The following is a 12489-nucleotide window of genomic DNA, read 5'->3' as shown; positions in this document are numbered from 1 at the left end:
AAAGTAATCAAAGCATTTAACTAAAGATTGAAACTAGCTATTTCTAAATGTAAATTATTTATAAAAATATGATGAAATTTATTTAAAAAAATAAGAAATAAATAAATATGATGAAATATTGACAAAAAGTACTGCATTATTGTTGTTGGAAATGATTAAGAATTATGATTTGGTGCCACCGTTATTTCATCGCCAGATCAGCTCTTACTGTTGTCCATTTACGCACAGAGAGAGTGGTTTAATATAATTTTGATTAGATTTGGATAAAAATAAATAAAGAACATCCATTGATTGTGTTTTATTGTATTCTATTTTTGGGTGGATCTGAATCAGATCAATCACTAGTGTCTCTACTGTTCCCTCCTCAGTTATTAGTCCCAATTGGTTGTAAATAAACTATTTTTAATCAAATAAATAATAATAATAATAAAATTGATTGTGGAGAGAGAGAGGATCATGACCACCAAGCTAATTAAGCTGTTATAGGAATAATTGTTAATTTGCCCTTATACAGTGTTCCAGGCAACGCTTGATTTTGGTTCATAAGTAAATTCACTCATTTGTCAACAAAACGGAGTAAAAAAAAAAACATCCCACCCTCACTTCGTAGATTTGTAAATTTTTTTGCTTAAGTTCGAGCTTGAGATTTTATCCTATATTTGGAAATTAGATTTTAGAACCAAAAAAATACTACTATAAAAAAAGTCTTTAGAAGCAATTATTTTAGCTGATAATTAAAAAAAGGAAGTTAAGGCATCGACATAGTGAGAAGCATTAGTAAAGGACATATATCATTGCTTATTTGATAATAATTGATGTCATAGATACACGCTTTGGCTAACATGTGTTACCTGAGAAATTAGAGGCTCAAGGTGACATAAAATTATGGGGTTTCTTTAATTTTTTTTTTCTTTTGAAAAGGAATAAAAGAAAATTAACCTTTCAAAAATTTTCGCATAATTAATTATATAAATGTGACTCGTCTTTTATTTTGTTGTAGATCACGAAAGCTTTGATTGTGAATGAATGATTAACCATTAAGTATCTTATGAGAAGATAGCAGTCTAAAAACGAATGGGAGAGTTGAATGTTTAAGAAAAAAGTGATAACCTAATTCCAAGAAGGTCATTTTACAATTTTGTATACATTATTTTAATTAATTACAAAATATGTGCAAAAAAATTTATTATCATTTTCTCATACACTTTTATATATAATTAAAAACTTTTTTTTTTTATAATATATATATATATATGGTAATAATTATTGATTAGTATATATATGGTAATATTGGTTATGTTTATTTTTATGTTTACAATTATAATAAACATACTAATAATATAAAACATTTTATATATGTGTTTATTGGCTATGTTTATTTTTATGTTTACAATTATAATAAACATACTAATAATATAAAATATTTTATATATGTATTTATTTTATTTTCTATTAATTAAACATACTAATTTAATAAACAAAATAATAATATTCGTATAAGTTTATTATATCACTTTACGTGTGTTATGTTTATTTTTTTAGTAATTTTTTAGAAAATAAATAATATATATAAAAAATTGTTTATCTTTATCTTTTTCTTTGTTTATTAATTGTGTCGTGTTTATTTTTTTTTAATTAAATAATTTTTAGAATTTATAAAGTTATGTTTGTTTATTTATTTTTTGATGTAAGAATTATACTTCAATAGAAAACTCGTTCACTAACTCATTAGAAAATAATCAATATATAGAAACAATAGAAAGAAAATATACTTATTTTAGTATAATATAAATTGACTATGTCTATTTTTATGTTTACAATTATAATAAACATACTAATAATATAAAATACTTTGTATATATATGTTTATTTTGTTTTCTATTTATTAAACATACTACTTCAATAAACAAAATAATAATATTCACATATGTTTATTATATCACTCTACGTGTCATGTTTATTTTTAGTAATTTTAAGTATTGATTTATATTTATATACATTAATGTTTATAATTTTGATATTTTATTTTATTAAAAAAAATCTTATTAAATTATAATAATTCATACTAAAATAGATAATAAACATTTATCTTTTAATAAAAAAATTATTTAACTTGTTTATTTTTATAAATCTGTTTAATTAATTTTACGAAATTGTTTATTTTTGAGGTTTAATAAACATATTAAAAATGTATGGTTTCATGTAATAAGTTTTCAAAATGTATCAATTTTTAAAATAATTTTTTTTTGCACATTTTTTGTAATTATTTTGTTTTTGTTGTACATTTATGAAAAAAGCCCTTTCAAGAAAGTTTTAATTAATAGTGTTTTGTAATTAGACAAAATATAGATATAGATTAGGGTAAATAGCGGCATAAGTACTTAAAGTTTCAAGTTTGTAAGTGGCATAAATTTAATGTTTATTTTTAGTGAGATATAAGTACCCAATGTTTGTAAAACTATAATTTTTCTCTAATTTTGTCAGTACAAACTCTATTATTGTCTAAAGCAATGCATATATAAGACTCGAATTCTAGATCATTAGGTCTACATAGAAACCTATAGTATCAACTACTCCAAATGTTCTTTTAATAAATTCAAAACAGAGTCTGTACTGACGAAACTGTAGGAAAATTACAATTTTACAAACATTAGGTACTTATAAATATTGAGTTTATACCACTTATAAACTTAAAATTTCGAGTACATATGCCGCTATTAACAAAAAACTTGTTTGGTCTAGTGGTAAGATGTTGAATAGTTTTAATTGTGTCATTGGTTCGACACTTTGAAATAATTTTATTTTACATAATTTTGCACTCAAATTTATTAAAAAAATAAAAGGGCTTTTTTAAATTTTAACCAAAAAAGTAATAATATTACAAAAATACTTCTAACTAGCCAAATAAACAAATATACAACCCAAATGAAAAAAATTACACAAATATCACTTATACACACTCAACCCAGGATCCATGCTTCTTGGGCAACCATCGGGCAACCACGCAGCAACCTAACGCAACCGAAACGAAAATTCAACCAGAAAGAGAACTACCATTTATTCCGGTGACTTCACTTGAGAAGACGACTAGAATCAATCAAAACGGTGGCTGTTTTGAATTCATAAAAAAAAGGTGTAGAAAAACTACTACGAAACTAAAATTCAACCGGAAATCCAGTTTAATTTGCATAAAACTATTATCCTGACTTCAGTTTTCAGATCCATGAAAGACAGATCTTAAAAAGTTGAGCTAGAGTTTCCAAACAATCCAACTCAAGTATAATCCAAGAAAAATTACATCAACACTATAGTAAAATATTTATCCTGGTGTATTTTTGTTGTTTTTCGAATTTTTAATGGTGAATTTGTTTATACTAAATCATAAAATGACATGTAGATAGAGTTACGTACATGGAAACATTGTTCTAATTTTTAATGTTTTACAACAATTGCACTACAGTTGCATAAATGTTCTGATTTTCGTTATGCAACTGTAATGCAATTGTTGTAAAACATTTTGCTAACAGTTATTTCGTCTGATGCAACCTTTGGCCAACCACCCAGCAACCACCCAAAAACTTTTGTCTGATTGAAACTTTCATCTAATGCAACCTTCGGCCAACCACCCTGCAACCATCGTCTGATGCAACCACCGCGCAACCACGCAATAATTACCTTGCAACTATCGTCTGATTGTGTAAGTGATAGTGTAAGTGGTATTTTAGTAATTAAAATTAGATAAAAGATATAAATATTGTCCACACCTCATGAAGGTTTTTTTGTAAATAAAGTATCAATTTATATTTTTTATGTAATAATTCGATTCCAATAGGAGTCAAACTTAAAGAAGGGAATTGAGGGTTCTATAAAAGATGAATGTCATTGAGATGAAGAAGTTTTGTAATTTTAGAAGTATAAATAAATATTTAATTATCATGTTATATTAATAAATAAAATATTTTTTTTCAAGTCCCCGCCCTACCCCTAAAACTAGCTTTGTGTGTCACTTACAATGACGGTTATTACCAAATAACTGATAAGGTTTTATAACCCTAATCGAAGGCTCATTTATTCATCTTCTTCATTTTTCATCTCCTACCAAAACCCTCGAAACGATAGACATCCACCACCCAAGCGTTTAGTCCTTTTTGGGCCATTTTTACTCATTTTTTTTAAAAAAAAAATCAAACAAACATAAATCATCTAAATCTCACATAAAACATACATAAATTGTTTTAAATCCATATTTTATGAATAATAAATTGTTACCATGACTATGAGACCAATTTTTAGAAAATCTTTAACTAAGATCTTATTTATCATTCAAGTATGCTAAATAAATGCTAATCTAACATCTTAATATGGAAACCCTAAAACAACAAATTAAACACATACACTACTACAAATATGAGACTTTGCGACGGTCCTACAAACGATTTTTTTTTTGGGGACCGTCGCTAAAATAATTAAGTAACTATTTAAAACTGTTGGGAAAAATTTAGTATTCATGACGGTTTAAAATCGTAGTAAACAAAATAGACGATATTTTTTAATAAAATGCGAATTTTTAGGAGAGCCTTATACCCGACGGTTTTAAACCACCAAGTATAAGGGCCCATTAAAAAATCGTCACCTACTTCTCGCTACATTTCTCACATGCCCACCTACTTTTTTTCTATTTTCCATATGCCTACCTATTTCTTCTCCATTTCCCACACCCTAAAACGAAAATCTTAACTCTCAAAAATCTCACCCACGCCTCCTCTCTCGCCGTCTTCCTCCCTCTCTCGATCTCCCTTTCTTCTCGTCTTTCTCGTCCATCGATCTCCACCCACCCATCCTCCCAACGGTCTCCCCTCTCCTCTCTGTCGCATACGTCGGACCACCACCACCTCCCGTCCATGTCCCTCTCATCTCCTTATCATACGTCGGACCACCATCACCTCACGTCCGTCTCCCTCTCTCTCTCCGAGCTTGGTAGAAATACATTTATTTATTTATATACTTTTTTATTTATTATATATATTTTATTATTGTATAAATTTAATGTGTTTTAAAGTTAGTTGTTATTGTAATAAAATTAATTGGTTGTTTTATTTTAATTAGTAGTTGTATTTTAATGGCAAAAAACTCTGTATTTTTTTCTCTTTTTTTTTTAACATTCCCGACAGTTTAAAATCGCCGCCTATAACAGGGTATATGCGACGGTTTTAAACCATGCCCTATACTAAGTTTGTTAGTATAGAGCACGACTTAAAACAGTTGCCTATACCCTGTTATAGGCGACGGTTTTAAATTGTCGTAAAGTCCACATTAGCAACGATTTTTAACTGTCACCTATTTTGCCCATTTTTTGATGGTCGTATAAGCAACTGTTATAGAAACGGACGAAAATACTTTAAACAAATGTTTAAAAACATCGAAAAAAATCATTTTTGTAGTGGTGATAAGGGATTAAGAGATCCTTACATCGGTTATAGCAAAATTAATTGACTTCTTCCATTCAATTGTCTCACTCTTGATCATTTCTGTTGAAGAGTGTGATCAAGAACTGAACCTAGATTCTCCTTTAGGTTGTAAAAGACTACACAACCTTCCATACTAACCTTAATATTACCTTGAAATGTGTAGAAAAATTCTAAATATTCAAGCATTCAAAATTTGATGAACAAGAATAAGAGAGTTTTGAAATTACTAAAATATAAAACCTCTTATTTAATCTTAATTTGTATGACCAGAGGAGAGTTAATCTATTATTAGGCTAATGGGCTCGTTTGGAACGCCGTATTAGGTCGTATTGTATTGTATTGTATTATATTGAATTGGATTATATATTATATTTTTATATAATATTATGTTAAACTTATACTAAAATATTATATATTTAGGTGTCTATAAAAGTTAATACCACATATAGTTTTACATAAAAATATTGCATAAAATACAATTCAATATAATACAATACAATACAATACGACCTAATACGACGTTCCAAACGAGCCCATAATGTTATATTTATAGCGTAGGTCTAGGAAGTAAAAAAAGATAAAAAAAAAAGGTTAATTTCACAAATGCACAAAAACAACAAAAAAATTAACAAAAATACGGTTTCACGGAATTTTAAACATTTTTACGATTTTTTTGATTTTATTTACATTAAATACGGTCTTTTTATGTTGAAATTTTGTTCATTTGTTGTTAATTTTTTGTTATATGTATGTTATTTTTTGTTGTTTTTTTTTTGTTGTTATTTTGATGTTATTTTCATGTTACTTTTATGTTGTTTTCTTATTGATTTTATGTTGTTTTTGTGTTATTTTTTAGAAAACCGTAAAAAATATAAAAAAAAAAAACATTTTTTAAACATAAAAATGTATATATTTTACAAAAAATAGTGCCTTATGTAATTATTCCAAAAAAAAAATTACCCTTTAAAACTTCTTGGCCGAATCCTATAAAGAAACTCATGGATTTCAATAATGCCATTTTGTTATAATTTATCTTTTCTCAAAAATATTATTTTTGCATTCTAACTTTTTAAATGTTAATTTTATCTACTTGATATTTATAATTAATTATCAAATAAAATTATCATTTAACTTATTTATTAATTAGACCCTATATGGTCTCTTAATTGACAAATAAACCCTGAGTACTATTGTTTTTCTCAAATTTATCCTTGCTTAGTGAAACTCATAAATAAGACATAATCTTACTTAGAATTCAAATTGATTAATTAAAACCAATTAATTGAGACTACAAAACAATATTATATCAGGTAAAGTGGGGACTATGAGCCTATATAATCAAGCTGTCAATCGATAATTCTAGAATTTACTGAGTAAATTCTCTATCTTATTAATTTCTCTTGACTCCACTATATATTTAGAAGGCACTCTTGATTACATAGAAAACTCTATATACCAAATACAGATACGCTATAAATTATCCATTGTTTTGATATAAACAATCAAAACTCCTCTATGGATAGTCTACATTGAGTAGGGATAAAATTATCGTTTTACTTTTCAATGTATTTTATCCTTAAAACACTTGGCTACACTACTACAAAAAAGAGTTGTAGTGATCCTCTTTGAAGGACTCTAAACATTTTTAGTGTCCCTTCAATGTGAGTGACTGAAAATATACTTTTTAGTGACCCGCAAAAAGTGACTATATATTACCTTTTATTTATTTTTTTATTTTACATATAGTATTGACCCGCAAAAAGTTACTGTACATTACCTTTTATTTTTTTATTTTACATGTAGTGAGGCTTAGATAGCAACACTATATTTATTTATTTTTTCTTTTTGACATAATTTTTTATTACTTTTTAATATAATTTTGACAGATTAAATCTATTCTGATTAAAAAAAATATATATTCAAATTATATAATCTTTTTATTATATTCTTCTTTAACAAAAGGATTAGAAACCAAATTGTACCCAAAAAAAAATTGAAATGGAGTTAATGATTCAATAAAGTTCAATACAAAAAAATCTAAAATATAATCTCCAAACTAACATTTTATAACAAAATTCAACTTATACAACACAAAAATTCCAGATCAGTCAAATATAAATCTAACACATTTAGAAAAAAAAAATTAAAAATCTGAACAAAAAAATTACAAACACGACCACCATAGACCAGGAGCCCATATTTATCGACATTCAAACATCGAGATCCACAAAACCTGCCATCGTAGACCAGGAACAAAAACCACTAACGTTCGAATGACAAAAACAACAAACCCCACCAACATGGACCACAAACAAATTTCAAACAACTAGATCCACAAAGACCTTCAAAGACAATCCACATGATAAAATAAGAGTCAGAGAGAGATTTTAACCCAAAAAAACATATGCTAAGAGACACAAAAGGAAACCATGGGTGTTTGGAGGCAAAGAAGTCGTTGATGGAGTAAGCGAGACGAGAGCTTCCATCTGGCTTCGTAGAGGGTTGAACACGAATGACCGAGAAAGGAACAATGTTTGTGTTGGGTTTTATGCCCTAAATAAAACTCATTTCAATATAATCAGATTTACTTATTAATATAGATCAGAAATAACATTTAATGTTGCATGGTTCACATGATATATTTCATGATTATATGTACATAATGTATAAATTCATCTGAAACCCTTTTCACATACTTGATCCTGTTTATTGTGCCGTCAACACATTGGAAAGTAAACATGACTATGTGAATAAAGTTTCCTAGATTTATCAGACACAGGGTTTTACTGATATGATAATCTACAACAGAGTTTACTTGTATTTGGAGAAATACTATGTTCTTTCCAGAACATTGGTTAAAGTAAAGCTCAGGTTGGATGCATGGAGTATGCATCGGAAGGGACCGATATTGAACTTTGACTTAGATTTATTAAACTTACCGTAATATCTATTCAAGTCAATATCGCCTAGTTGATCCTAGATCAAATGATCTTAATCCTGATATGATTAGGCTCAATCTCGAGAGGCTATTCGTGTTCTTTGATTTGTTAGTTAAGCCTACTTTTAGGTCAGGGTGATACGTACATTTTGGGAACACGGTAGTGCAATTGAGTGGGAGCGCTAGCATAAACATGGAATCTATAGCTTCTATCTGGCGAATAGTAAGCAAAGGATGATCTCCTTCGAGCTTGACCAAACGAACATAAATGGTGGAGTACTCATTTCACATTAGCTGAAATATCATTTATACGGGGTCAAGTGTTTTAAGGAATAAATACATTGTAGGGTGTAACGGTAATTTAATCCCTTTACAGTGTAGATCATTCATATAGAGGATCATTGTGTTGCGAAAATTATGATCACTACGCAAGTATACGCAATCAAGTAGTAAACTCACACAGGTGAGGTCGAACCACAGGGAATTGGACTAATTACTACTAAATTATACTATTGATTCTATCTGGTAAAAGAATACTTTTTATGAATTAAATAAAACAATTCAGAAAATTAAAACTAACAAAAGGAAGATTAATCAAGATAAGAAAATAGGGAGACGAATCCTGTTGTTAAGTTATCAACGTTAATGTCTAATTGCTATCCTTCTCTTGAGGTGAATGACAGATTATGAATTAACCTAGCTCTTTTCAGATCTTCTAGGTTCTAAATCTCGTGCTCTCTAATTAATCTCTTAATTAGACTAACATGAAATCAGCATTAAGCAATAATCTAAATATCACAAAGGCTATGTAAATACTTTCGTTTCACATCAAAACCTAGACTATCCAATTTTAGCATTCTCAATTCTCACTTTTCAGATTTCGAATTGAGATCATAAAACATGTAAAAGGTGATCAATCTTGCACATGGAAATTAAACACAAATATGAATAGTATTCATAATCAAGATGGAGGAATGGCAATTAATCATTAACTAGGAAAAAACTTAAACAACATTCATCATTCTCCCTAAATAGGAGTTTAGTTCAAAACATCCATAATCAAATCCATAATTAACATTGAAATAGAAAAGAACATAGAAAAATTAAAGAGAAGAGAAAGAACTAGTTGAAGCAATTGATTCGGGTCGCCACAAGCCGCTCTTCTAGCCTCCTCCTTTGTTTCTAGGGTTCCAATTCTGAATACTCTCTAATTTTCACGAACCCTTGCTATTTAAACCAATTCTCATCTTTAAAATTCGTGAAATTACGAAATTGCCCAAAAATCCCGTCATAAGCGTCCCCGTCGCAACTGGCAAAGCCCCCGTCGCGACGGGAGTTCAACTTCGAATTTTTGAAACTTTCTGCCAGTTCCCGTCGCGACTGGCAAATTCCCCGTCGCGACGGGAATAGGCAGCGACACCAATTTTGGTTTTTCTTCTCGATTCTTTCCCCATTTTTCCTCAATTCTTGTACATGCTTTCTTTAAATGCCTCGAGGACCTGAAACAAAAGAATCAAGCGTAATATAGCCCTAAAACTAGAAACAAAGAATGAAAACTAACCGAAATATGACCCGAATCCTAGACTGATTTTAGCCTAACAAATTCCCCCAAACTAGATTCTTACTCGCCCTCGAGTAAGATAAATACTACTAACTACTAACTACTAACTACGCTATCAGATAATCATAACACTACTGCTTCATGTGTTGTTCTCTTCTATTGCGCAAACTAGAATTTCAATTCTACCAACTCTAACAATTAATTTAAATGCTCAGTTTATAGCACTATGTACAACTGCAAAAATTTATTCAAATGCGAAACATTGTTATAAAGCTTTACTCTTTCCAACAGTTCCACAGCCCGATAACTCATAAGCTTGCATGCTTACCTTTCTCCACTAATGTTGATAGTATTCTTTGGAATCATTAGGTCTTTTCAAGGCTTAGGTAATATGGCTCAGATATTCAGGGATAGGCTAAAGACAATTTTGGCTCAAGATATCATAAGCACACAAACAGAACCCACAAGCTTCTTACTTTTCTTTTTTTTTTTTCTAAGATCCCATAATATTCCCAAATTTACCAAGATTGATAGAAGACGTCTCTATTATTTTTCAACATCACTGAAAAAATTTTTTTCACACATATTTTTTACTTTTTATTGTGTGTTTTTTTTTTCATCATATTCATTTTTTTTTTCAGTGACATTGAATTACACAATTTTCCTCTTCTCAATCTTACAAGTTTTTCTCACTCTCACTATTTCCTCACACTAAATGTTTCTCCTCCCCCAAACTAATTATGTAGCTTATGATATCATGGATAACATGGTGAAGAAAAAAAATTAATAGTGTGGTTGCAATTTTTTTCAAATCGATGGGTGAAAAACATAACAGGTTCAGGCTCAAAAGGTTAACTAGGGATACATCTTATTACGGTAGGCTTGAAAGGCTCAAACTATCCAACAAATGCCTAAATTCCAATTGAACACTATCAAGGATTTCGTCTCAAAAGAATAAACATGCAAGTTCTAAACTATCCTGTCAATCTTACCACAAACCATCGTAAAACAATTATAACAATTTTCACAGATTGAGTATTTGCAGATAAACACAGGTTTCTAAGCATCCAAACTAATCCAAAGAGTTAGCAGAATCAAGCACACAGTCATTTTACAATTTCAGATCACATCACACTAATCAGCAGTATACAATTATCGTCAAGCTTATTGCCATTCCTTAACTAAAACAGAAAATTAAAATGCAGAAATTAAAGTGCAGAATTTAAAAATTTTAAGTCTCTCCCCCCAAACTAAATATGACATTGTCCCCAATGTACTATTATACTCAAGGTGAGAAGGACTTACCTGAACCCCCATCAGAAGGGGTTGGGTGGTGGTGGCTGATCATAAGGCTGAAAACGCGGAGGATATGCCAAGTAATTCGGGTCCTCAACCCTAAGACTCCACGAATCAATCAAATGATTGAACTGCCTCACTTGATTTTCATCAAATTCACTTCTTCGCACCATGTAACTCTGGATATGATTGTTTTGCTGAATAATGTAGTTGAGTTGAGCATGGATATGTTGCATCCCCGCATCAAGGGGAGTGGAAGTGGGAACCGCTTGAGGCATTTCTTCATTTGGAATGTTCTTTTCCTCGGGGACATGAATTTCTTGCTGCTGAGTACGACGTGGAGGAGGCGGTTGGCCATAGGGATGCGGGGGTTTAAGGTTTCGCACCATTGTCCAATCAATATTTCGTTGTGGCTGCACTAGATTATCATAAGGATATTGTGGCACATTATGAGCTTCACACAATTCAGTTATAATTCCCGCTAGGCCAATCCCTGCATGTGTTGATCCTGCAACCATGTTATCTAAACTATTCAGAATGAGACCCCCAGCCGGCACCGTAATCCCTTTCATTATTGCATAAACAATTTTGAGTCTTTCCAATGGAAAATCTGATAAATGCTTACTAGGCATAAGCCTAGCACTCACAAAAAACATCCAAGCACGAGCAACTTGATTCAATTCACAGCGATAAAGCATTTGGTTCCCATCATCCACCTCATGCAATCTTAACCCCGGAAAACTAACTGTTTCTGCCAAGTCCACAGGATCAAACGTTTTCTCCATAAACGTTTTGTAGTAGTGTCTATTCACCATTTCCATGTTAAACAGTTTATGGATAGAAGTATAAGTTGTAGGCACATTTGTCTTGCGGACCCGTACCCTATCGTTCTCTGCTTCCGGCCAATTGGCTAAAAATTCAAGAGCCAGAGTCTGATTAATTCTTTCTGGAATTCGCACTAACTGCTCCCATTGGCGGGTCTGAATTTGTTGCCTCATGGTCTCGAATAATGGGCTATTCGGAGTGGGATTTCCATCATATTCGATACCTCGATCCATGATGAAAGCTCTCTTTTGCAATTCGAAGTATCTTTCTTGCGCTTTCAAACTCACAAATCTATCTTTTTCATAATTAGACTTTGACGCCGGTGTTGGCAGTTTCGACGATGACGCACCCGATTGCCCCGTTCTAGTACGCTTAGAACCCATTGCACACTTCAAAATTAC

The sequence above is a fragment of the Cannabis sativa genome, chromosome 5 (genome assembly GCF_029168945.1).
Source record: "Cannabis sativa cultivar Pink pepper isolate KNU-18-1 chromosome 5, ASM2916894v1, whole genome shotgun sequence".
Taxonomy (NCBI): domain Eukaryota; kingdom Viridiplantae; phylum Streptophyta; class Magnoliopsida; order Rosales; family Cannabaceae; genus Cannabis; species Cannabis sativa.
The sequence above is the reverse complement of the archived record's forward strand: the minus strand, read 5'-3'. Positions refer to the sequence as shown.